This window comes from Amblyomma maculatum, chromosome 3, assembly GCF_055883805.1.
Source record: "Amblyomma maculatum isolate TAMU_Amacu chromosome 3, ASM5588380v1, whole genome shotgun sequence".
Classification (NCBI taxonomy): Eukaryota; Metazoa; Arthropoda; class Arachnida; order Ixodida; family Ixodidae; genus Amblyomma; species Amblyomma maculatum.
In genome coordinates, this window is record NC_139346.1 from 193,462,494 (window position 1) to 193,488,071 (window position 25,578).

Genomic DNA, 25,578 nt, shown 5'->3' on the forward strand with positions numbered 1-25,578 from the left:
CGATGCCAGTTTAGAGTGACATATGTATGACAGTGTCGCAATGCAGATACATAATTATGCAACACCGTTGCGTTTAACTCCACTCTTTTTGTTCTTTCAAAAATGGAACTGCTGAAGTGGGGATATACTAACATAAAAAGAAAGATGTATATGCAAGGTTTGGCGTGATGTTTCCCTCACTCCGAAAAAAAACAACTGTCAAGTGTGCGAAGAAGGCTGACGGTCTAAGAAGGCGTTGAGTCCTTCAAGAGAACGAGAGAATTAGAACATAAATTTGAGACAATTGGCACCGCACAATTTTCAAGCAGGATTCTCCTCCCTATTAGTAGCTCGTATTGAAGCGATAAACATGGCCAGAGCACAACCGAACAAACTCTCGTAACCTCTCGCGTCTTATTTGCCATTATTAATCTATCTCCTAGCACATGGCAGAACTATAGAATGTTAGTGATTATGCACGCATCGCAAGACTATATATTGCAGCAGGCTGTCTGAAGGAGTCAACACCGCCACATTCTGCGCAGATGGTTTCTATAAGGGCACTGACGCATCACTCACTCGACAGTGTTTGAAATGCAACGGAGTATTTTTTTTTTTTGCCTTTTTTCGAACTTTTCGTGCAAGTAAATTATCGTTACTCATGTCTATTGGTTGAGCCGTCATCCTTTGCATTTGTTTGCACTTTTCGTTGCCGCCAATCTGAACCAAATTTATGGAGAGATTGCCTCCCCAACAGCAGGCGTGCCAATAAATAAAAAGCAGAGGTAGCACCCCCCTCCAGTGTTTTCCAGCCGCCTGGCAACTTCTGTTTTCCTTCATCGGAAGCGTGGCGTGCCATGGCCGTGGAAGAGAGAGCAGCTCACGTCTGGAAGGATAGGGTTTCCAACCCCGCGCCGAATTAGGTTGCGCACCAAACCGGCTGTCGGCTCCAAGAAGGGCTGGCAAACAAGTCAAAAGCAAAAATGAAGCAGGGGGTGAAATACAAGCGAGAGAAAGAATTGTAGAGCAGGGCAACGCTCCACGAGCTCCACCGAAGAAAACAGCAACAGCCGGCGCAGAAAAAAAGAAACAAAAGAAAGAAAAGGGTTTATACGCAGAGGCTCTATAGGGTGTATAGCACAAAACTGCAGCACGGGGCAGCAGGCAACTTGCGGAATCGAGTAACAGCGGCTGCTAGAGTTCCCCCTCGGGCTACACACGTGGCTTGAACCCATTCCTCGCAGAGCCTGTCCGGAGAAAAAGGAGGCCCCAGAAACAAACCGAGGATCCCAACAAGCTGGGAAGCCCGTTGGGCAGGTTGGGTTGGAACGCCAAGCGTCGGGCGAACGTGTCCGCGGTTGCTGCTGCTGGCGCCCGTAACCTATGATAATGGCGGACCGATAGAGACGTGACCGCAATGCCTTCCGGCGTTTGAACGAATCTCTTCTCCCTCCCTGATATTTCTGCCTCTCTTTTGTCCTTTTGTTCGCTCCTTTTTTTTTTTTTTCGTGACTGTGCGTCGTTATGGAGCTGCTCGTACAGTACGCATGCTGCACCGCAGCTTGGCAGGCGACGGCAGAGCACGGGAAACCGCAACAGCAGCCATTGGAGAGCATTTCCCGCGTACTGTACATTCGAGTTTTCACGCTTCTTAGTGTGTGCGTGGTCATCCAGAGTTTTGTTGATGTCGGCTGTCCTGCACGTCTCCGAGGGTTTGCGCAGGTTGCCAATGTCCCCGGGACACACTCACGTAGCTTCGACGAGTCAAAGCCGATGCTGTTAGGAGGTGACAAAGAGGAGATGAAGGAACAAAAGCGAAAACAAACAAATCTCCCGATCGAGCACTAGCTATAAAGCCAGGGCAGAAAAGAAAAGCTGTACTCGTATGTCGTGCCTATGTTATTTCTTTAGAGCGACGTTGATTCTTCGCATACTCTCTATGTTGTTTCTGGTTCCTTCGCCACGGATTGCGGGGAATGCGGTTTTGATCTTCGGCGTTTTTCTTCTTCCATCGGCGGTTTCGTTTATCGGCACGTAAGAAAGGCAAGAACGTCGACGCGGTTTTCATTGTGGTCACGTTTGAACCTTCGAGCTCTCGTAGCGACAGACAGGTGCCGCGTCTGCATTGCTCCACGACGCTGTCCCCAAGCCCTGTTGTTCTGTTGTTCGACGAGGATAGACGCTTAAGTCGCGCGTAGACGATTTGAGCTTACCTGCGTGAGAGAACTGCTGAGCAAGATATAGTTGGTGCTGAGTTAAAGTTAAACCATGCATTGCCTAGATTCGACGGCTGCGAAAGCATATCATGCAAGGGTGGCTGTTGCGAAGTGTGCTAGGGCTGTGAGTGCAGTGATATAAAAAATTGAAGAGCTATCTTTACCGGCTTGACAAATGAATTTTGCGAAAACTGATTGGTGTTAGCAGCCGGTAGGCCTAGAGTGACAGGCCCGTTTTTGACAATGACAGGCCTGCCCAATTGGCCAACTCACTGGCCGGTTTTGGAGTTTCTTAGGCTCAACATGCACACTCGACAGTTCTCGACTTGCGTTGTTTGGTTCGATCATGTTAACGGCACACTTCACGGATCCCACGCTTGGAAATACATGCTCGTCGAGCTTCTTGATGCAGATAGATGCCATCGTCGCTGCCACGCCATACTTTCACTATCCTGCAACAGGATCCATGGCAAACCGATTGGTAAACACCGGCGGGCTCAGCAGATCAAAAGCAGCCAACCCAGCAAACACCAACCCACCTATGAGACGGCTATAAACCGTCTTTCCAAGACAAGCAAGATGCCTGATAGACGTCTCAGCTGACCTCTGAGATGGCTACTAAACGTATATAATATGTCTCGACAAGATATGCAAGACATTGCCGGATGTCTTGATATGTCCTGTAGTGATCTTGTAACTCAGCTAATGCGCCCACCTTTTTAGGCTACAAGACGTCTTGCAAGACATCTTCTAGAAATATTAAAGAGAAATAACATACTAAACATAAGTTAGTCTACCAGACATAAGACATCTTTCTCAAGATAAACAAGGCGCCTTATAGACCTCTGAAGTGGCACCGATTGAATTGTTATGGGGACCCATGACAATGCAACCGATTCGCTGCTCCTTCAGCGCGGTCAGCCTGCCTCGGTCCATGCTACTCTGGCGAAACCAAAGCTATGACAACATTTGCTGCAAAATAAAGGTTTTTGAGCAAGGTCGTGAGATATCGGGCAGGATGTAGGAGAACACACTGCACGCGCAACAGTGGGCGCATGTGAATGTATTGATGGATTTCCACACGACGCGCTAGCACGTATTCAAATCAAACTCTTGCGTGAGAGAAGCTTGGTAAACGCGCACGCGCACAAAAAATGTGACATGCCAAGCATGAGGTCTGACTACATAAATGCTCTACTGTTATCTTCACGTCCTTTCTTCCGGACTCTACGGGAAAATAAGGCGAGGTACTGCAATAGACTGGCACACCTCCCACAGGGAGAGTACTTATGACTTTAAAAGAATAAAATATTTGACAAAAAACATTTGCGGATGGGAATACAGCAAAGATGAAATATTCATCAGTGACGCTAAGAATCCTTCATTCATTTACTAAGAGCATACGTTTGTTGCCAGCTGTAAGTGCGAAGCAATCTTGAGAAAAAGCATGTGAGCCGTGTTCAAAACAAAGAAAAATAAATATCTCCCACGAGGACGGCATAAAATTAACACCCAAAAAGAAAGTCGAAGAAGGCGATCAGCAAGTGATCGTGCCTCTTGGCAGCTTTTGGAAGAATCCCATAAAGAGGCGGAATATTTCACGCACCGAACGACGATGATTAAGCATGACTTTGCTGACAAATAAGGGATAACGCTGCGCGTCAGAGCTGGCATATATTAGTTGCGCGCATTCAAGCTTCTCAGCTCTGAGGAGGGCTACGTTATCGGCGCTGCAATGAAAAATGCAGCAATATTGGCTCAAGCCGATACTTCCCCCCTGTTCTTCTCTGTCCTCCACGCCAAGACAGAGGGGAAAAAAAAAATAAAGCAAAAGAAAACTCGTGAAAAACTTGCTCCCTACAAACGACTGCACTGATGAACGCAGACGCTCGCCTCAACGCGACATAGAGGTTTGCGTCGAATATCACTATGATATAGAGGGCCGCTATCGCGAGAGACCGGTTATTAATTCTTCCACTCGACCTAATGTATTCACAACGACCCTACAATTACCATTCATCTGCTGGATGTCGGCCATGCGAAAAGCCATGATAAAAAGAAAGCCAATGCTCCCGCAGCCGATCATCAGCAACTTTCAGCACCGGAAAACGGAAGCTTCTCTCCATCAGATAAAAAACAAAAAATAAAAATAAAAACATATATATTACACAAATGTCGCCAATCGAGAGTAAACACCTCGGGACATAGGCTTGTGAGGTTATTCTCATGCTTGTTTTTGACTACTCTGCCCTGGTGAGGGACGTCAACTGCCCCTTGCTCGGTCTTCACCTCTACGGAGAAGAAATGGGGCGGGGCTTGAAAGAGCATACATCATGCACATAATTTGTCACGATCAGGAGTATAGTAAAAAACAATGCATAAAGCTGTGTACAAGATATATATATGCTCGCACGCACGCGGCTTCATCCGCGGTCTAACCGCCAGAACAGCTTAATTACATATTGCGCTATGTTTTGTTAATGATGCTGAAAAACAAAACGTGTTTTGCAATGATTTAATGTAGTCCGCTTCCCTTTCCCTCAAGCATCGCGTGGAGGTATGATTAGCACCCAGTTGCGGACGCGCAACACCGCGAAGATTGAGGCGTCTTTCACCGGACATTGGTTGCCCACGGTTCTATAGTTCCCGTTCTCTTTGTGTGCACGTTCTTTGTGTTAGTCGTAAGCTTCCTTAGAAGGAAGAAAGAGAGAAAGGTTGAGCGCTGAAATAATACTGCCATACAGCGGCATGAGGAACGATCGCTTAGCGCCGAGCGCACGTGACTTGCCGTCGAGACGTGAGTGAATTGATGCTTGCGGCTTTATGCTTGGGGCATCTCAGATCGATCACCCCTGTGTTGAAAAGTACTGCAGTGAACTGCGCTTGTTAAAAGAATTCTGCCAGAAACCGGTCCACTAGAAAAATTCGTTGCGAAACGTCCTTAGGTTGTGTAAAGAGGATTGCTGGGCCAGTCGGTTCATTACTAACGAAATATGCAAATGACACAAAAGACGGGATAAAAAAGTAACGACAGACATATCGCCTCTGTCTATGATTTGTTTTCTCGCCTTTCGTGTCGTTTTGTGTTAGTTCCTATAGGCTTATTGAGAAATGTTCTATACGCAGCGTGCCAACTAAAAGAAATATTTACAAAGACAGACTTATACGCTTTCGTTGTGTTGCCCACCCTCTGTATCATCTTGAAGCACACCATCTATGGGACCATTTAGAATAATTAATTGAGAATGTTATTTATAGGCCACATTGCAACACGCCAACAGCGGAAAAGGAAGTGTTCAGATGTATGGAGGGGTAGGAAGAAGATGGAGGGGAAGAGGAAGGGGGGGGGGGGGGGGGAGCCGCCTCATATGTGACATTTAGCATATCTGCTTTGCTTCAGATTGCAGAATTTTGTAGAACTGAAGAGCATATGATGTGGACGGATAGGACATCCGGCCAGGTCGAAGTACGCGGCATGATCGAGCAAAGTAAACGAACAGAAAAGAGAAAGTATTGTCAAGAATGCATACAGCCACGAGTGCACAGAATTAATATATGTATATATATATATATATTCTTACATATGCACGTAGCGCCTAAAGAGTCGATACTCCGAGACAAGTTTATGAACGCACAATTCATGACAGAAGTTCAGCAAAAGTGACCGCTACGCGCGTAGGTTCGATGAGCCCGGGGGTAAGTTTCGAAATCCTCTGCACATTGTTCGTACTGAGAAAGAAAGAACGATAAAAAATGCGAAACACATCATAAAGGCAAATGGACAAAGTGGTACAAGGGGGCCAGAGCACAAAGTGGGGACACAAACAGTTCTGGACAGGGACAGGACTGCGCGGGCGAGGAGGACCAGCAGCGTGGTACGCTCATCACCGAGACGTTATTGGATTGTCTCGAACGGGCGGCCAATTCGCCCAATTCACCTCTGATCGGTTGGTCGTCCGTTGCTCGTGCGTGCGGTACAGTTAGGATGGGGGATCGGGGCTGAGAAAGGAGGGTGTCTGGGTGGGCGAGTGCACGTATATGCCGCGCGTCCTGATCCCCGTCGACAGCCAGCGCTGGTTTTCCCTTCGGCCAACTGCCATTCTTCGCCTGTGGTGATGCGGCAGGGCCTACTCTCTAGCACACAGGGACTCGCAGTTTTGAGCATGTAGACTGCGCGAACACGAGTAAATACGTGGTTTCGAAAGAAAAATGCGGGAAGAGGATCCTGGGGTCTTAAGAAGCCTGTATATATGTAGGAGATATGCACCATGCATGATGCATATACATATCATGGGAGATGACAGCACATACAGGTGTCGACAATGGAGCAGCCCGTCTCGAGGCAATCGTCTGAGTTCAGAACTTCGAAGCTCTGCCTTCAATTTCTATGGCAAAAGCGTAGTGTACTCTTTCGCACCAATGTGCCTGTCATGTTGGGTAGATAGTGACGCTGCATGGAGACACCACATATCTTTAAAGCCGTATTGTTGGCGGTCCATTGATGACCATGAAGACGACAAAAAGCCTCATTTACGGGATTGTGATAGATCAGTGTGAAAAACCCGACCGGTAATTTTTTTCAAGATAGTAAATCGACTGTTTGTTAAATAATACACACATAAATACACAAAAATGTCGGGTTCAGGTAACGCTGCTACTAAACTCACGAAACGGTTATGGTACAGCATGCATGGTAGTACATCAGCAACATATAATGCAGAATACGCGAGAGGGACCTTTCAGTGACAGGTTTAACCGGTGTTGCGCTATTACGTGCGGCTTTTTTGTTGATTATGAAGCTTAATTTCTCAGCGAAAAATTAGGTTTGCATGCCAGCTTCATCCGTGCTCCCTATCCTGTCCATACTCTCACTAAAGGCAATGGAGCTCCAAAAAAGTGTTGTTACATCATGGCGACAAAATATATCGACAGCCATAAGCACTCCAATTCACTATAGAAACTTTTCTTGCCCCATGAACATCTACAGCTCATAGCTTGTGGTCACTTCTATGTCCCTCTTCGAATTGGCCTCAAATGAGAAGTTCGTTATGGTACGGCAAATGATCGATGCTTCTACGCAAAGCTAGACAATGCGATTGGTCATGACGGGCAAATCTGGACAATATTCAAGACATTTATCTCTTAATGATCTCCACTTCCTCTGGTCACTGGCGCGAGCCTTCACGCACACGAAAATGCCCCATGGACAATAAGTGATCGCGAATTTGGGAACAAAAAAGCACGTTGGGATGCATTCTTTTCGAGGAATACATACTGTGCTTGATCAAGACCGGTCAACCCTAAGTCGGTGAATTAAGTGTGGTGTCTGGCGTTTTAACTTCCGCCACAGCGCTCGTTCTCACGCAAACTCAGAAAGGTCACCGACTTCATCAGTAAGAGCACGCGAGAGTGGCCAGGAGTGTAGACAACGGGGGTTTCTAAATGCTGGGTGTCTAACGACCCCCCCCCCCCCCCTTCAGCCCCCCTCCTTCTCGCTGCTTTCAGCACCCCTTATGCACTTTGAAAGCATGCCACGCGCGAGCGATTCGTGACGCAAATAGATTTATAGTTGTATCCCGCTGGTGTCGGTATGCACACATTTGCCGCAACCGAGACAGCTTCTCATCATCCATTCCCGACACCAGCCCCGTCGGCCACCGGCAAACAGCATGCCAACGGCATGGCTTTGGACAGCAGCCAAGACAGTTACGAGCGCAAATACACCCGACGACGTGCCGAGAAAGACTCTGCATGCATACTCGAGAGCCACAGGGGTCGCCAACATATAACCACTACTCGCGCCAGGCGCAGTGAATTTCGAGCGCTTGGAGCGACAGTGTGCCGTGGCGGCATACCCAAACTCGTCGGCTCCAATGCTACCAAACGGCAAGGCAGGGGGCACAAGAAAGCCGCTACCGGCAGCTAGGCGTGGAGACGAAGATAGACGAGGAAAGCTGGCCGCTCATTAATATTAGTTGGACGTAAAGCTCGCCACCACGCGACGAATGCGCGCGACGTCGATCTCCAACTCCACCCGCGAGGCTGCGGCTGAAGTAGAAGCCGCGAGGGGAGAGGAGGAGGATGAGGCAGGGAAGCCGAAGCTCTGCGGGAGGCTGCTTCGGGGTCCGCGCCGCCGACAGACGCGTGCATTAGGTTGACATACGACGCCCCAAATGTCACGTGATTCGCGGCCCTTGGCCCAGCATTCGGGGATGCTTTGCCGCGCACTTTGAATGGGGGGGGGGGGGGGGGGGGTACCACAGGCTCTACCCCTCACCATCTCACTCTGAAAGTCCATCTCGGCAGGGCCGACCGGCAGAGTATATATCGGGGCGGGAGAAATACCAAACAGCGCGAGTTCGGTTAATTGCTTTCCTTTCCCCTTTTTCTCAACCCCGGGGGATAAGCTCGGTCCCGAGTCGTTCCGGGGAGAATTGCACTGCGATATCTCTGTGCAATTCGTCTTGGGGTTCGTTTCTTGCAGGAGCGAACTTTTACGCGGCTGCCAGCCGCGTAAAAGGCTCCCTATCTTTCGGCGCACCTTTCTTTATTGCCGGTATCCTTCTAAAAGTTCTTCCCATGCAAGCGACTCGGAGGGAGTATCAGCATGTCTGACGTGGCAGTTAACTGAGGAATGTCACGGTGTTATGAACACATTTCGGACCGTTCGCGTTACGATCGACGGCTCCTCCGGCGTCTTCAAGAACGGCAGCAAGTGACGCCATTGTGTCCATCTGTACTTCGTGCTCTAGTATTGTTAACGATGGTTGTAATTTTACCCCCGACCGAGGTAAGTGTCGTCACTTCTGCGTCCTGATGAGCTGCTGCTGCAGGTTCTTCTATAGCAACGCGGCTAGCAGATAGTTTATCCAGGGTTCCAAAACGAATGTTTGTGTGTTACTTTTACACTTCGAGCGCATCTGGTCCTCAAACGTCTGGCATCACACTGCGGGGTACTTAAGTATTGTTGACTTATATATATATATATATATATATATATATATATATATATATATATATATATATATATATATATATATATATATATATATATATATATATATATATATATATATATATATATATATATATATATATATATATATATATTATCCTGCGCTTAGAGAAAACAAGCAAGCAGGTGGTCAAATGGCAACGTTTCTGTAGCAACTGCGCGCCCGTCTACGCAGTGAATAAGACAAGATGAAGTGTTACTAAAGGCTGTTCTCTGTGGCTGCTTTGGCTACAGGGACCGAAGCTTCCAAACCGGCACGCACCTCATCAATCGCGATGGGAGCTTGGCGATCCAATACCTAAACTTGCTTGGTCTCTCACCTCCACGCTGACCACTACGCCGTAGACGGGTCGTTTGTCAGGGCGCAGAAATAGAGATAAAAGGATCGCGAGACGAGGAGCGAACGGAGACCTGTACGATCAGAGCGGGGTCCGGCGCCACTAAAAAAGCCGAAGTACGCGCTGCAGAGGTGACAGGTGGAAAGAGAGGAGGGAGGAGACGGTCTTCTAATTGCGGCTACCGCAGCGTCCAGCCGCGACCCAAAAGACCTCCCCCCAACCCCCTGCTTGCCCCCTTGCCTTCTCGTCCACTTCTCCCCATCCGGCGGCACCGGTGTGCAAGAGCTTGGATAGCACCTGCAGTCAGGTGCGCAAGGGATCACAACTCCTGCGGCAATAACGTGCGAGCAGCATCGCCCTCGCTGTCACACCTTACTCCCACCTTCCCCTCCTCTGCGTATAACGGTGGCGGAGTCTCTAAGGCCCATAAAAGCCGTCCACTGCCAGCAATTTGGGTCTCGTATATATAGTATACAGAGAGGGTCCTCTATACCACTGCTCCATCCTGCATCCGAGAGCCGTTCCTCTTTTCAAGAACAGTGGGTTAGCGAAGGAGGAACGCCTTTACTCTCCCTTCGCTACTCCTTTGGCTGTCAGTTATTTACAACCATCGCAGTCATAAATCGCCGTCCTGTATGGTGACGCGTCCCCCGCCAGCGGCAGGATGCCTGCAGTGATCACTGGAGCCGCTGAAGAAGGTCGCGTACGTCAGTGTCTTCGCTGCTACTGTCGCAGACCTAGCAATGCCCAAGCTGACAAAGACAGGCTAACGTAACGCGGCGCTATCTGTCTCCGCAATTATCTCACGTGCTTGTTTTAACCAATTCGCTCCTTTCCAACTTCATCTTGTAAAGGTTTCCGTTGTGTGTGGTTAATCGAATATCCGCTACGTCTGACAGCTTCAATCAACGTGTCTCCAAGGTCTAGGTTTTCATAACTGTGGAATAATTTTGAGAGCTTCGTATTATGAAGTCCTTCTAAAGAGCGGTGAAACTGAGACAGGTTACCAAAGTCCATTTTTTCTCGTTGTGATTTCAGCAACACCCCTCAGGCTTAACCATACCTAGGGAGCCAGCACTCGAGTCCGAAGCTTCAAAAGATGCCTGAACTGTCAAGTCTTTATGAGGTTAGTACAATATACGCAAAAGTCCAAGACCATGTTTTATTTTTTTTTTATTAAAGCTTGAGAAATTCCTTTCGTGGCTTCATAAGTCACCAATTATTCGCAATATTTAGATGTTTCTATACTGAAAGAACGTAAGGTGTCTGGTTAGAGAACTTACATCGAATTTCTTTTTCTAAGGCACACCTTTATTTTTGCTTAAATTAACTTTCCTAACAGATGAGCTTGCTCACTTTAGTACGCCCTCAGAAGCTTCCTTATACAGAGTTTCACCAGAACTTACTACCAACGCAAGTATATCTTCGAAAAGTCCGCGTTAAAACGAGGCTCTCAAAAACTTCCGAGCCATCAACTTCACTACAAAACTCCACCCGTGGTGCCGCGCAGCCGCTCAAGAAAGAAAGGGGATCCCGACCAACGCGCGCCTGCGAATCCGTATACTTAAACATCTCACTCTGTCATGCAGGAAGCCGCGCCGAAGCTGCGTCCACCACCTATAACCATCCGTACCGCAGCCGCTTTTGCAAGGGACCATTTAAACTGATCTGTCCGGATCACCGGGCATATCGACGCGGCCGGCGCCCAAGGCACGCATTGGAGACGAACGACCACACCTTGGCGCTAAGCCTCGAGCTCTTCTGCAGTCCCCCTCCCGCTCGTCCTTTCTACGTTCGGCTCGGCGCTCTATCGCCCGAGAGCTGTCGGAGCACCGCTTCGTTTCCGCCGTGCACCGTCCTCTAATCCGTGGCCACTCTCTAAGCCCCCAAATTTATACGGCGAATAACTCCCTTCGTCCGGGAAGAGGGAGCCCCCCTCTGCACCGTTTTGAAATCGGCGCGGACGGACGTGTACACATTGAAACACATCGCGCTGCCGCTGGGATGCTGAGCGTGCAGCGTTGGGCAGGTGCAGCGAGTTGAAAAACCGATGAATGGGATGCGTCTTTTTAAGAATCAACGGGCGGACACAGGCAACACTAAAAATTTCCAAGGCGCTTTTTTTCTTCTTTCTTCTGTGTTACGTGTACCACGATTCGCCTCGAAAAATCGACACGATCGACATACAAGGAAAAAAAAAAAAAATGTCTTCAGGTAGTTTCCGTTTTCTGGAGATCTGCCTCCTGACTAGAGTTAGCCCAGTCCACAGGGTTCATTGCAGTGAATCCTAGACTGGTGTACCTTCGAACGAAAATGAAAACGCATTTTCTGATCCTTCACTTTATTTTCCTTACATCGAACTGATTACAGCTCCTTGATGTACAGTCTGACATAGTGATCACGTAATCCCCTTTTCTCTGTCTTCTTCCTCCCTTCTGCCCCTTTTAATACTTGACACAGAGTGAATTCATGTTTCAATTATAGCCCATGAAGGCTTCTAAGAGTTGAATCTCCCCTGACACCAGCATCCCAAGGATTACCACATCCTGTTGAACGTGGCCTACACTTTCTTTGCTGTTTTTTTTCCTCACCTACAACAGCTGACCTATTGTAACGTTCTAGCCTTGTTCCATGACACTGAGCAGCGATAAAAAGTCTTTCATAAGTCAGTGCGGCTTGGAGAGTAGTTATTAATGGGAAAGCATTAATGAGCTATGTTGATATGGCCAAAATGTAGACGCGAATAGGGAAGCCATGGCGGTTCCAGCAATGGGTTCAGCGTTAACAGAGAAAGTGTGAAATATTGCGCCCATCTTTTTCTGTAAACCAATTACTAATGAATTAGTAGACTATGCAAAAATTAAACAATGATGCTCAAGGATGATGGTAACATTATAAATAATTATAACAGTAATCAATGATGATAATTACTGATAGTGACAAATAAAAAGAAAAAAGTAAAGAAAGCAAAAACGAAGAATAACATAAAAATAAAATAACATAAACAGAACAAACTAATAATAAAGAAATGAAAAGCAAAATAAAAAACATATTAAACGGTAATACAGTAAAAATTAGAAAAATGTTGCGATAGTGCTGTGCCTTCACATTCTCCAATGCAGCTTCTGCAGCGAGCTGTATTTTCTATTTTTCTTTCATCTTACAACTGATTTATTGTCAAGGACAAGAGTTCAATCAATCAATCAATCAATCAATCAATCAATCAATCAATCAATCAATCAATCAATCAATCAATCAATCAATCAATCAATCAATCAATCAATCAATAAACAAGAAGCCAGATACGAAACCAGTTGATGCACTGCGTGCGGACGATGCTGGCTTAACTCACAGCGGGAAAGTGAACATTGTGTATAAAACACGTATGATGGTTTAATTGGCATTTTGTTACACGAAAACGTCAATGAGAAAGAAAAAAAAAAAAGCTTTCATAGCGATGAAAACTCCACACGTGCGTGCAAACACAATGCATAGCTATAAGTAACCCCACGAAAGCCCTAACCTAGCGTTCGCGCCGCTGGTGTAGTGGTATCATGCAAGATTCCCATTCTTGCGACCCGGGTTCGATTCTCGGGCGGCGCAAATTTTCTTTTTCTTTTGCATTCAAGCATTTTTTTTTTTTAATGCGAAGGCTGCTCTGCTATGCTGCGATATCATTATCAGGATGAAATAAAAAAAGTTCCCATCACCACTCTCGCCTTTGCAGAACGGGATCACCTGATAGTCGTAACCTGGAATATTGAAGCCGGTTTCTGCGAAATCTTCACTGCGATTGCTGTAAATTTTACACTACGCCCTTGCCTCATTCCTCGTGATCAGCAGTCAAGCTTCTATAGCCAACGAAACACCGCGGCGAGGCTGCTAGGTTTATTGCCAATAGCGCGAGCTTCAGTGATTCGTTCACTCGCAGCTATTTGCTGCCAACAGTGCTTCTACTATAGCGAGATGAAAAATGAAGGCAGAAAGTGATAAACATCGGTGACAAACATGCACAAGAAATATCAACGAACGCTGCCAATCTCTAAAAATAATTAATAGATAAGGTTATGGCGCATGAGTTTCAATATTTGCTAACAGCTTGTTTAAGAAAATTCATTTAAGAAGTGGTAGTAGCGTTGGGGGTGGCCGGGAAAAACATTAATGCAACGCCTGTTCTAATGTAGGGTGGGGGGTGGAAAGCGAGGCAGAAACGGGCCTCGGTAATGCTCGAGGAGGGAGGGAAAGAAGGGTCCAAAGGACCGGTAAACTGGTTGGGTTAGGCAGCTCGTTTTATAACCTAAACCTAGTGCTTTTGCAGCCTCGGTCGCTGCCATGCCTACTTGGCCTGGCACCCACACAATCAAGTGGGGATGCAGGTACGCAATCATACTGGGGAACAGCGCAGCAAAGCGTGACAAGGACGAGACAAGCGCTTGTCTCGCCTTTGTTGCGCTGTTCCCCAGTATAAATGCATACGTGCCAATTCTCCCAGATTTCAGCTTTACCCAAGGTGATGTAGGTACGCTCAGGATAGGCGAGTACTATTGCGCTTCTTTCGCTTTCTTTCTTTCGGTTTCTCAGATATGATTGTTTTACCAAATCGCATATCATATTCCACATCTTCGACACTAGACCTTTTGATAACTAACATAGACACGACTATATCTGCAGTGTAGACACAGTTCAGTTGTCGCTGACGTCAGTAATCACTGTCCGGTTTTTATGACAAACTGCAGCAATCCAGTAGAAACTACCAAACCAAACAAATCTTCAGTTACACAATATATCTCCGAAAACAGTTTGAAATTGCTGAAACAAGCAATCATGTCCCAAGACTGGTCTTCAATAAAATCCAAAGAGGACCCAAGTGAATCGTCTAACGGATTCATCAAGCTCTTGGTAGTTGTTCAAAGACGCTTACCATTCAAGACTATTGTAGAGATCGCCAGGCAGGAACGCTCGGGACCTTCGCCTCGGCCGGACGCTATCGTCGTCACCTCTTCAGCTTCTTAAACGCTGTAAGAAGGCCGTGGATAGCAGTAAGCCATGGATAAGAAAAGGGAATCTAATAAGGATTAAGTTAAAAAATAGACTTTATCATCCTCTCCTACGGCAAGATTAGAAGCGGCCCTTAAAGATTTTAAAATTTTCTGTTATACCTAGCTGAGATGTGCGAAATTTGCACACTACTATACTATACTATACTATACTATACTATACTATACTATACTATACTATACTATACTATACTATACTATACTATACTATACTATACTATACTATACTATACTATACTGTACTACTCTACAGTATACTATACTATACTATACTATACTATACTATACTATACTATACTATACTATACTATACTATACTATACTATACTATACTATACTATACTATACTATACTATACTAAACTGTACTGTACTGTACTTTACTGTACTATACTATACTATACTATACTATACTATACTATACTATACTATACTATACTATACTATACTATACTATACTATACTATACTATACTATGCGCAGATGACTCTACCATGATATCATCACACCAGGACATTAATCAGCTCATATATAATCCACAAAATGACCTGAGCGAATGACTTGAGCATTGGCGCCGCATTAACCGCCTGTGCGTGAACGTTACTAAGACTTGTTTTCAGATTTTCCACCCTTCTCGGAAGCCATTGCCCGTTAGTATTACACTACTACTATAAATCAATTCTGCTGCTATCTCGTCGCAAGACGGAGTTTCGTTCCAAGGTGTTCGACGCTCATTTAAAATTTCATCATCATGTAGCTGAAACACGCAAGAAAGTTTCGTATGCGTTACGCGCACTAGCCCCGCCGGGCGGTGCAGTGGTAAGACGCCCGACCACTGTGCCAGAGTTCCCGGGTTCGAACCCAACCGCGGCGGCTGCGTTTCGATGGACGCGAAACGAAGTGGCGTCCATGTGCTGTGCAATGTCAGCGCACGTTAAAGATCCCCAGGCGGTCCAAATTACTCCGTAGCCCTCCACTACGGCTCCTCTTTCTCTCTTTCCACTTTCATTCCCACTTTCCTCCCTTCCCTTACGGCGCGGTTCAGGTGTCCACAGAGCAAGTGTGACAGTTACTGCACCTTTCCCTTCTAGTGAACCAATTATTATTATTATTATTACGCGTACTAAAGCCCGAAGCTATTTCCCAATCCAAATTTATGATCCTTTATTTTTTCTCGCCCAATACAGCGTACTGTTATTATCCCTTTATTATACATTCGTCCACAGCCACCTAAACAACAGTATCTCACATGGGGGTAATGTCTATCATATTCCTCTCTGGCCCTTAATAAAAAGCAAACCATGCACATCATAACCTCTGCCCCTCGAATGTCCTCCGCATTTTGTTCATCTATTTAAACGCCCTATACCTATCTCGCCTTTTATTTTTATAAGATTGTATTCTATATTTTAGGATTCTTCATCATCAGCTATCGCTAAGCATATTTCCTCCCGGCACGATCATAAGCAACAGCGTCACTCGCTTTGCGCTGCGTAATAACTTTTTACTATCTAAGGTCAGAACTGAGGGAAACAATGCCTTCATTTTTCGTCCATATCATTTTGCAATTCTTTGAACTGACATCAAGCTAACTAACACACTTTGTTTTTTCAAGTTCAGGTTGAAAGTTTTCCCTAATGTGCGAGATTCATGTTACTGATCCTATGTATATCGCCGCATCAGTGAGTGTTTTATTGTACCTTCTCCCACATTATATTGTTTGTATTTAAATATTTCTGTAACTCATCTTACACTATGTATCTAGCTATTTATTCTCTTTGTTGCTTAATAATATGAGTTGTGTACATTTATACCTAGTTGTTTATTGCAATTTATTTTCATGGGAGGCTACACCCGCTTTCTTGCACCATAGGACCTCTCGCTGTATATCCTTGTAACTTTATTCGGCTTCCCTAAAACTTTCAACTTCAAAACCTAAAAAAAAAAAAAAAGAAAACGTTCGCAAGCGTAACTCAGCAGTGCCCTGACACTGCGCGGAAAGTAACTAACAGTATCTTGAGACGTCGAAAAATTAACTCTTTTCCTGATACTATGCTGGTGGACAGCCGAGAACTTGTTGGAAAAGAACTTACTGGGTACTTAAATCATTACTTTTTTAACGTTGTTGTCTCTGCGCCCAGAGACAATCCCTCGGGAGAATCAATATACGAAAGTAACATCAGTGATAGTCATTCTTTCATTCAACAGATGACTCTGACGTTTATAATAATATGATGGCGTCGCCAAACAGCAAAATTTAGACACACATATATAATACATCTCAAGTATAATTGCACCTGTGCGTGTTCATATTGTTACGGGGAAGACCCGCAGTCCGATAGCAGTCCGAAAAACTGGCGTTGATGGCAGCTCAGATCTCACCGCCCTCAGTGTCGTCTTCTTTTGGCAGTCTGTCGCACTAAATCATCATCTGCAGCACCATCAGCGAATACCGCTAGTAACAATTTATTTGACTTAGTGATGGAATCAGAAATTTTCCCTGGTGAAATGAAGATGGCCAAAGTGTCAGTAATTAAAAAATGCAACCGAAATTTGCCAACAAATTACCGACAAATATCCGTCCTCCTGGTGTTCAGCAAGGCACAAGAAAAATTTTGATTTCTCAGAGCAACAAAGGTTTTCGAAATCCAAAATGTTAAAACTAACGCACATTTTGTGTTTGTGAAAGGCAAGTCCACGAAGATGGCTCTGTTAGCATAAGGAACATATTCTGCAGAATACAGATGATAGCAAGTTCACAGTAGCTCTTTTCGCGGACTTCAGGAAAGCGTTTGACTGTCTCGACCACTAAATTCTAATCCACATCTAATCCACATCTAATCCACAGGCTTGAGTCATATGGAATTCGTGAGCGAATCTCAAAAATCTTACCTTGCGAATAGTGCTCAGTTCATAAAAATAAAGAGATATAACTCATCTCTCTCACAGTGAAATACAGTGTCCCGCAGTGCAGCGTACTATCAATCCTGTTTAATGTCTTCATTAATAACATTGAAAGCACAGATACAGGACAATACAATTTATTATATATGGTGATGATAGCAATTCCTGGTTTAAACATCGATAAATTAGTGCAGCGATGTTTCGGAAAAATTGTTACGATGGCAAATTAAATCGAATTAAAATTAGTGCTGCCAAAACAAAATCAAGAATTTTTTGTGTGCTAGGAATAAGAAAGTGTCAGTTAACGTATTTCAGCTTTATCACCAAGGAATAACTATTGTTCACGACCATAAAATTCTTGTAGTATAATTTTCGTCAAACTGATGCTGGGAAGCTCATATTAGTTGCCTAAGCAAGAAAATAGATTAATGGAGTATTATCACGCTATCGTAGCATACTTCCTTGCAAGAGAAAACTCCAAATCTATCAAGCTTTGTTTGCTTCCAGTTTATTTTATTGCACCTTAGTCTGGTGTACATCCACAAAAGGAAATTTAAACAGATTTCTCATGATTCAAAGACGAATAATTCGCTATACTGGAAATATGAATTCAATGGTCACTGCAAATATAGTGTTTAAATTATTTGAAATTATACATGTAGAATGCATTTATGAATTCTGCTGGCCAAAAATATATGATTTTCTTCCTTTCCTACAGTTAAAAATTACCTAAGCTCACTGGCAAGTTTACAGCGCCAAAACAAAAATATACCCACTAGAAATTTGGATGCATGGGAAATTCCACGATTCTGCACATTTTACAAGCTCCAATATTTGGCTGACAATCTTTCAGTATTCCTCAACAAGTTCATACATATGGTAGACCCGAATAAAAAAAAAAAGCTCAGGTCTTCTTTTCATTTTTTTTTTTAGAGCACTAAAAATTACCATGTCTTGTTTCTGTTCACTGTTTCGGGATATAGTTACTGAATTTTAGACGTAATTACTAATTTTTATTTCATTTGTCATGCCCAATGTGAATTTTATGTTTTGAACTCTTTGGGTTTGCTGATTTAGATGTAGTTACTAGATTGTCTGATGATATTTTTTGTTTCATTTTTGTAATGCACAATATTAATTTCATTGTTTGAACTGTTTATCAACTTACTATTTAATAATTGCTGTTATTATATTGTGTTGCTGTGCCATCTTTTGTGTGCTACTGCCATACAATGGTCCCTGGGACCCCAGTCAGGATTTTTGAAGGGCTTTAAGCCCAGGGGACCACAGCTTGCTTCCTGGAAAAATAAAATCGATCGATAGATCGATTGATTGATTGATATTAGGCTAAGACACGCCGATGTACTCTGCCATGTATATAGCTTCGGCCTGCTGCTTCGGAAAGCGTGAGGACTATAGGAGAGAGATCGATATGGGTGCCATCATAGTAGTGACAGCGAGGACGCCTACCCCCCCCCCCCCCCCCCTTCTCATTGTCATCTTCAGGGAAGGGCGGTGCGTGTGCGTGAGGAACAGTGCTAGCTTTGAAAGTGGATACAAAAAGTACCTACATGGAACACGTAAGAGACATCGAGACAGAGAAGTGTTACGCTCAGGGACACAATGCAGAAATCAAATGACAGCCCAGTCAAGCACTTTAAAGTCTTTAATTATGCTATTCTAAAGGAAAGCATATTTTTGTCAAATAATGCTCAGATACTTGAAGAACTCTGTGGCAGAATGAAAAAAATAAATAAATAAAAGGAACCGAGTGCACACGAATCAGACAAGAAGGAAGTAATAAAATATTAACCATAGGCTAAAACAATTCGGACCAGTAAGCGCCTTCACGATTGGGAGGGGGAGACAAGCTCCGTGTGCCAGCGAAGCTCAAGGTTCATTACTCCTTTGTCCGCGCCGCGGCAAGTTCGGAGCGTGCGCGCTCGGGGCTTTAATCCCCAGCGGCGGATTAAGGCGGAGGCGAAAGCTCGACGCCACGGCGTGGCGGTGCGCGCAGCTCAGCTGTCTTTCCCGAATATACGCCGTGCGGGGCACCGCAAGATGGAGACTAATCCTCCACCGCACCGCTTAGCATAATTAAACCGCTTTCTCCTCCAAACTGTCCCGCCGCCTGTCACCTTTCTTTCGCCCGGACGGCACCGCCGAACGGCGCCTCATTTCCCCTTTGCCTCCCTTTTGCCGTCTCCTCACGACGCTTAACTCGGACAAATCCTGTGCCGTAGCGCGAGCGTCTCGGCGCAATTATCAGCGCGCAGCACAGGCTGCACCTGCAGCATGCGAAACTTGTACGCGAGTCGGGAAAAGCAGCAAGCAGGTTTAGCTTGGGACAGATATAGTTTACGCAAAGCCTCAAAGAGTTAACTTTGGTGTAAATTCTAGGCAAATGTATTGTGTTTGCCGAGCCAATTAAACAAGAATGTTTAAAAGGGGAAAATGATAATCATATTTTGTTTTTATGAAAGATGCTTATCTGGTTACAGAAAAAAACTGATCACAGAGTTTATAGTTACAGCGGTTACAGACTTTGGCAAAACATTACGACGAGACGGGCTAAGAAAGTTTAAGACATACTTAGAGGGAACTTTTAGTTGTTGCTTATTAAAAATTGTTGAGGGCAACTAAAATAGATAAGAAAAAATTAGTTGTGGTTGAACATCTGGTTAACCCTAGTTGAATTGCGATAGCAATGGCGGAAGCTTCGTTTGCCTGCTACATTATTCCCCTATCACGCACTATCAGTGTAAGGTGCTACATTATTGGGGACACTTAAGCTCATCCTTTAAGAGTATGACGCGAGAGCGTAAGTTACCAGTCTTCTTCTTGCCCTCCTCCTATCGCAATAAAAAATCGGGGCAGCGCTTAAGTCACTTTACGTGCCGCAAGGCGAAAGCATCTTGGCCGCCCTGCTGTGATCTTTGGAACGCCCCTTATTCCTCGAGGGAGTCTCTCTCTATCTCGCTAGAGAGAGACTGCCGGACGCAATCGCATTGCCATCATAGATGTCATTGTTGCAATTTTTATAATCGTCTAACCCGTGCAGAGAAGGTGGCGCTTCGGAGGATTAGAGTTGGGGTGGTCCTAAAACCGGCAGTGATTCGAAAGTGGCCACAATTTCGGTATTTGTATCTACACCCTGGGTGCCCCGTCTGCAAGTCCAGAAATATAGAAGCTGACATCCATCACCTGCTGTGGGATTGTCCAGCGTTGAAGCCGACGCGGATCCGGCACCTGGGGGCAGCGGACCTCTCCAGCAGCAAGATTCAGCAAGGTTGGATAGCATATGGACCTGGTTACCACGGCCTAGTCGAAGATGACGCGTTAAGCCTTAACTCGGAACACTTGACTGGGCTCTCGGGCTCAATTTTAATGCCTTGGGGTCCAGCGCACATTAGAATCCGTCTGCTCTGACTTGAAAGCCCAAAAAAGGCGATGGTCAAACGAGCAATGGCGGCAGCGGGAGCCACTGGGGTCACTAAGGAGCTTACGTGATGCGCCGCGGCGCCCGGCTTAGGGTGGTGACATCTCATGCCAGGGTTGCCTATTTTGGCCAAAAACAACCATCAAGATTGATGGGCCGCCATGTTGGTCCCCTCTACCCTGCTTACGAGTGGCACGATTTGTGTATATGTAGAACCAAGCTGAGGTGAAAGGAGAATTTGACCGCACTAGGTGATTAGGAACCTTACGTGCTTTTTTTTATTTTTTAGAATATCACACCTTTGCAATTAAACCAAAATGACATTTCTTAGTAGGACGTATTGTTCGCTGACGCATTGCTTTAATGCATAGCATTACTCGGCTCATGGGCGTCGTTTACAGATGTGTGCATACAGTGTCCGCAGTGTACCTGTGTAGCTGTTTTATTTCAGTTACAATATCACAATTATTATATCAATGGCAAGCTTACACCGAGTGTAATTGCACTAACTTTATTGTGAGTGCTAATTATGAATAGGTAATTAGTTGATTGTGATTAAAATTTGAACTGCAGGGTATAGCATCGTCACATATCGTTGGATAGCTTACGTCAAGTATAATTGCGCTTGACTATGGGAAAGTCCTAATTAATTGCCGGTCTTCGCTAATAGCTATTGATCCATTAATTGTGATTAACAATTGAACTTTAAGCTATAATGTGAAGTCGTATATCACGGAATAGCCTATATCTAGTACTATTGCAATACACTAATCGCCGGTCTTCGTTAACAGCCATTGATTAGTTAATTGTGATTGACACTTGAAATTTTGACTACACCGTCAAGTAATATATCACGGGATGGCTTATGTCGAGTACGATTCCAGTAAACTAATAGCGGCTCCTAGTTAATAGCCGTTAATTAGGTAATTGTGATTAACATTTGAACTTTAGGTTACATTAAGTCATGTCACGGGATAGCTTATATCAAGTGTGATTGCAGCATTATTGTCGACCTTTGTCTGTAGCCCCAATCAGCTAATTGTGAGCACACTTCCTGCTCACTCACGAAATTCATGAGGACAGTAAGGCTTTCGACCTATATGCCACTTTTTAAAAATTAGTGGCAAACTTTCCTGAGACACCCGATATTTCATGCTTACAGCTACACTCGACAGCGATATCGGCTGTGATATACATTTTTTTTTTTTGGTCTAACTGATGATGAAAGGAAATGTCCTCATTTCAAATTGACGTAAGATATTGCCAGTTGCGTATGCGTGTGAAAGTGAACTTAAATGTGAAGGGATTAAAGGGTCTGCAGTTTGCTTACACGAAAGTCGAGACTCTAGACGTCGTCGCTCTGCGGTCCGACCTTGATAATTAAGAAGTCAGCTGGCAAGCATGGTAGACATTGTAATGTTCTGGAGAGGTGCCTCGCACACAAAATACTATGAAATTACAGCCTGGCTACTCAGTTTTGACTCTGGTTGAGTAAGGTAAATTTAAAGTAACAAATAAGCGGCCGTAAAGAGCACTGCAGAAGCACACACCACTGCGAATCTAGAATTTAAAACAGTACAATCATTCAGTTTCCTGTTAGCCACCGCTAGCTGCAAACGACATAATCTTCAAGACAAAATGTGTGAATACAATTAGGAATCTCTATTTTTTCCCAGCTCTCGCGTTAAAAAAAAAAAAAAAAAAAGAAGAAAACCTTGGATGCACTGCAGTGCAGTGCACTAGCGGAGCGTTTTTGAATGCGTAACAATTTCCGAATCTACCTGCCCAAAATATTGTTACCACGATCTTGCTTTGTCTTTTTTTTTTTTTAATTTAAACAGCACAAAACAAACAAATTTTTTTTTTCACCTCATCACTTTGTAGGTTGCTATTTGAGATTCTTTTGAATTACCATTTAAAGGTGTGGAGCGACCCGGAAAGGCGAAGCTAGAAATTGAGGCATTGTACTCAAACAACGGAATTATGCTCGGGAATCTCCTCCGAAATGTACGTATGAGAATCTCCTACCTGGGCCACAGAGCTGGTCTTAGCAGCCTGTGATAAATAGACTATTACCGCCATATAGGAATGTAACCGCGCAAAGTATAAAGGACGAAAAAAAAAACCATTAAGAAAGGCTATGCAATTCGGCGCGATCTGAGCCGTGACGAATCTTGTATATGAGCTATTTGTTTTCTTCAATTATCGAGTGAGTGAGTGAGTGAGTGAGTGAGTGAGTGAGTGAGTGAGTGAGTGAGTGAGTGAGTGAGTGAGTGAGTGAGTGAGTGAGTGAGTGAGTGAGTGAGTGAGTGATTAAACTTTGTTTAATTATTGGTTACTAAACTGGCCTCATGTTATGTATATCAATGGTCGGGGTCCCTATATTTCATGGCGCTGCTGTCTTCCGCAAGCCCATTTGCTCTTCTGACAAGAAGGATCTGGTTCTCAAGGTTTAGCGAAGAAACATTTTAATCAAATCACACGGCTCTCTCGCTCATTACAGAAAGATGATGAAATGGAGTGAGACATTAAAGACGCAGATGACGTAGCGCCAAAAATAGCAGCTTCAGTCTCCAGATAAGCTTCCTCACGACAGATGTATAGTACTCTGCTTCAACTGCAGTCTAAACAGTCGCAGTTCGTGCTGTGAAAAGCAGCGAGCAGATACCGTCGCCCTGATTCGGCCAACAGACGCGCTCGACGAATCTTATTGCATCCTGTAACGGGCCTCACTGCGTCAACAATCGCGTATGCTCTCCACAAACATCGGTGGCGGCGTGGCTTTATTCATTGCGACTAGCCTAGGTGCGCTGACAGACTGCTCTTGGCACACGGAGGAATTCATTACTCGCACGCACGAGAAGGGGATACGGTTTACGATGCGTACAGTTCTGGAAAAGGCGACAGCAGCAAACACGTCGCCTTCTGTCCCATTCAAAGCTGCATGCGCAGTGTGGTTGCGGGTCTGTGAGTAGAGAGTGTGGGTGCGGGTCCCCCCCCCCCCCCCCCCCCCCCCTCCCTGTCTTCCCCACGCAGCACACGTACAGGCCATGGCTCGCTTCATGGTTTGTATGATCGCGTGCCATGGCACCATAATCAGAGTTAGGGAGAGGACAGAGACGAAAGGAAGTGCAGCTGCTGCAGCGCGCGGGGAAGTGGGGCAATGCAGCGGAAAGCAGTGGGGATCGCGACGGGAGAAGTGAAAAGAGCATACAACGGGCTGTGGTGAAAACTGAAATTGCCCGTCCGAATTAATGGGATTTGCGCGGAGCAATCTGTTGCTCTCTGGGAGCCTCAGGTGCAGGTCGATGTGAGCTTGGCAAATTGGGCCATCTGTCGACCGATGAAGCGGAGTGAACCAGCTCCCGCCAGCAGAAACCAGATTAACCGCACCACGTAAACGTTGTCTTTAATGTGCAATTAAAAACAAAAAGCCTGCTTCACGCATTCTTACCTTCGGGGCGGGCGGAACACTAATGTTGAAGGCGGTGCAGAACATGATTGTACAAGCTGATTCACCAGGGTAGAAATTTGAGCAAGTCGTTACTGATCCATACCATACGAGGAGCGCAACACCAGGACGACGGGCAAAAGGGGAGAAAACACCACGCCACAACACAGCCGCTAACTTCCGAATGACGAAGAAAGCCAATAGACAACCATGTCTAACAGAACCTGAGCAAAAGCAGTGCATGCGCTGACCTAAGAGAAAAATAATAATCAATTAAAAAAAGATGCAAAAAAAAAAGGGGGGGGGGGAGATCACGGATGCTTTGAACCCAAGGCCAACTCGAGTTTAGACAAGGAAATGGACGGTGTACTAACACAGTTATCTTGCACAAATTGCTGCCTTCCAAAAACCGGTTCTGCTGCGGTTTCCAACGTGCTAGCACCCAGCGCACTATGCAGTCCAGCGAGCAATATGGCGGCGCCCAGCGAGTCGCGAGCAGTTATTGCAGGAGGTTGTTCGCGAAGAGAGGAAACACAACAGGGCACAGATCCCCGAGGAACCCCTCGAGTCCCGGGACGGAACGTGGGTTGAGCGTTATCCTGTACGAGTTTTGAGGACAGGTAAGTCAGATTTTTTCTATACCTTGGAATGACAAAGGCTCTCCAGTGCCTTTTAGATGCCCAAATTGTACTATTGTGAGCTGGTTTTCGTGAAAAGCTGCAATAATATGAGAAGAAAGAGATACGACGGCAGTTGCATCACTTTCTCCCATAACTCCCAGTCGGCACTTTAAATCTTCAGTTTACAAAGATCCATGGGCACTGTTTGCTCTGAGAATAATTAGAAAGAGTCTGGGTTAAGATTCTTTCATACGTTCAATTTTAATCTGCCGCTGATATCGTCATGTTATTTTTTTTAACCAGACGAAAAACAATTTGAAGCGAAATTTTTTATCTACAACACAAAATAAACAAAAAAAATAAAGCTGGTTAGTTGGGTGAAAGAGGTGGGGGGGGGGGGGGGCGATTAAGGGCTGAGCCTCATTGTTTCGACAAAGAAAGTGAAATTGATAATGCATGGTTCAAATGGGACAGCTCCTCAAACCACTTCTATCCCCCCCTCCCCTTTCCACCCCCTCCTCTATATGACGCTCGAGCGGCTTGTTCCACCCCTAAACGAA

General features: G+C 45.2%; 1 non-coding gene across 1 annotated transcript; it reads left to right on the forward strand.

The window, feature by feature from the left end:
• Positions 1-13,080: 13,080 nt before the first annotated feature.
• Positions 13,081-13,151, forward strand: TRNAG-CCC (transfer RNA glycine (anticodon CCC)). Its single transcript has one exon. It is a non-coding gene; the product is annotated as a tRNA-Gly (tRNA).
• The last annotated feature ends 12,427 nt before the right edge of the window (positions 13,152-25,578 follow it).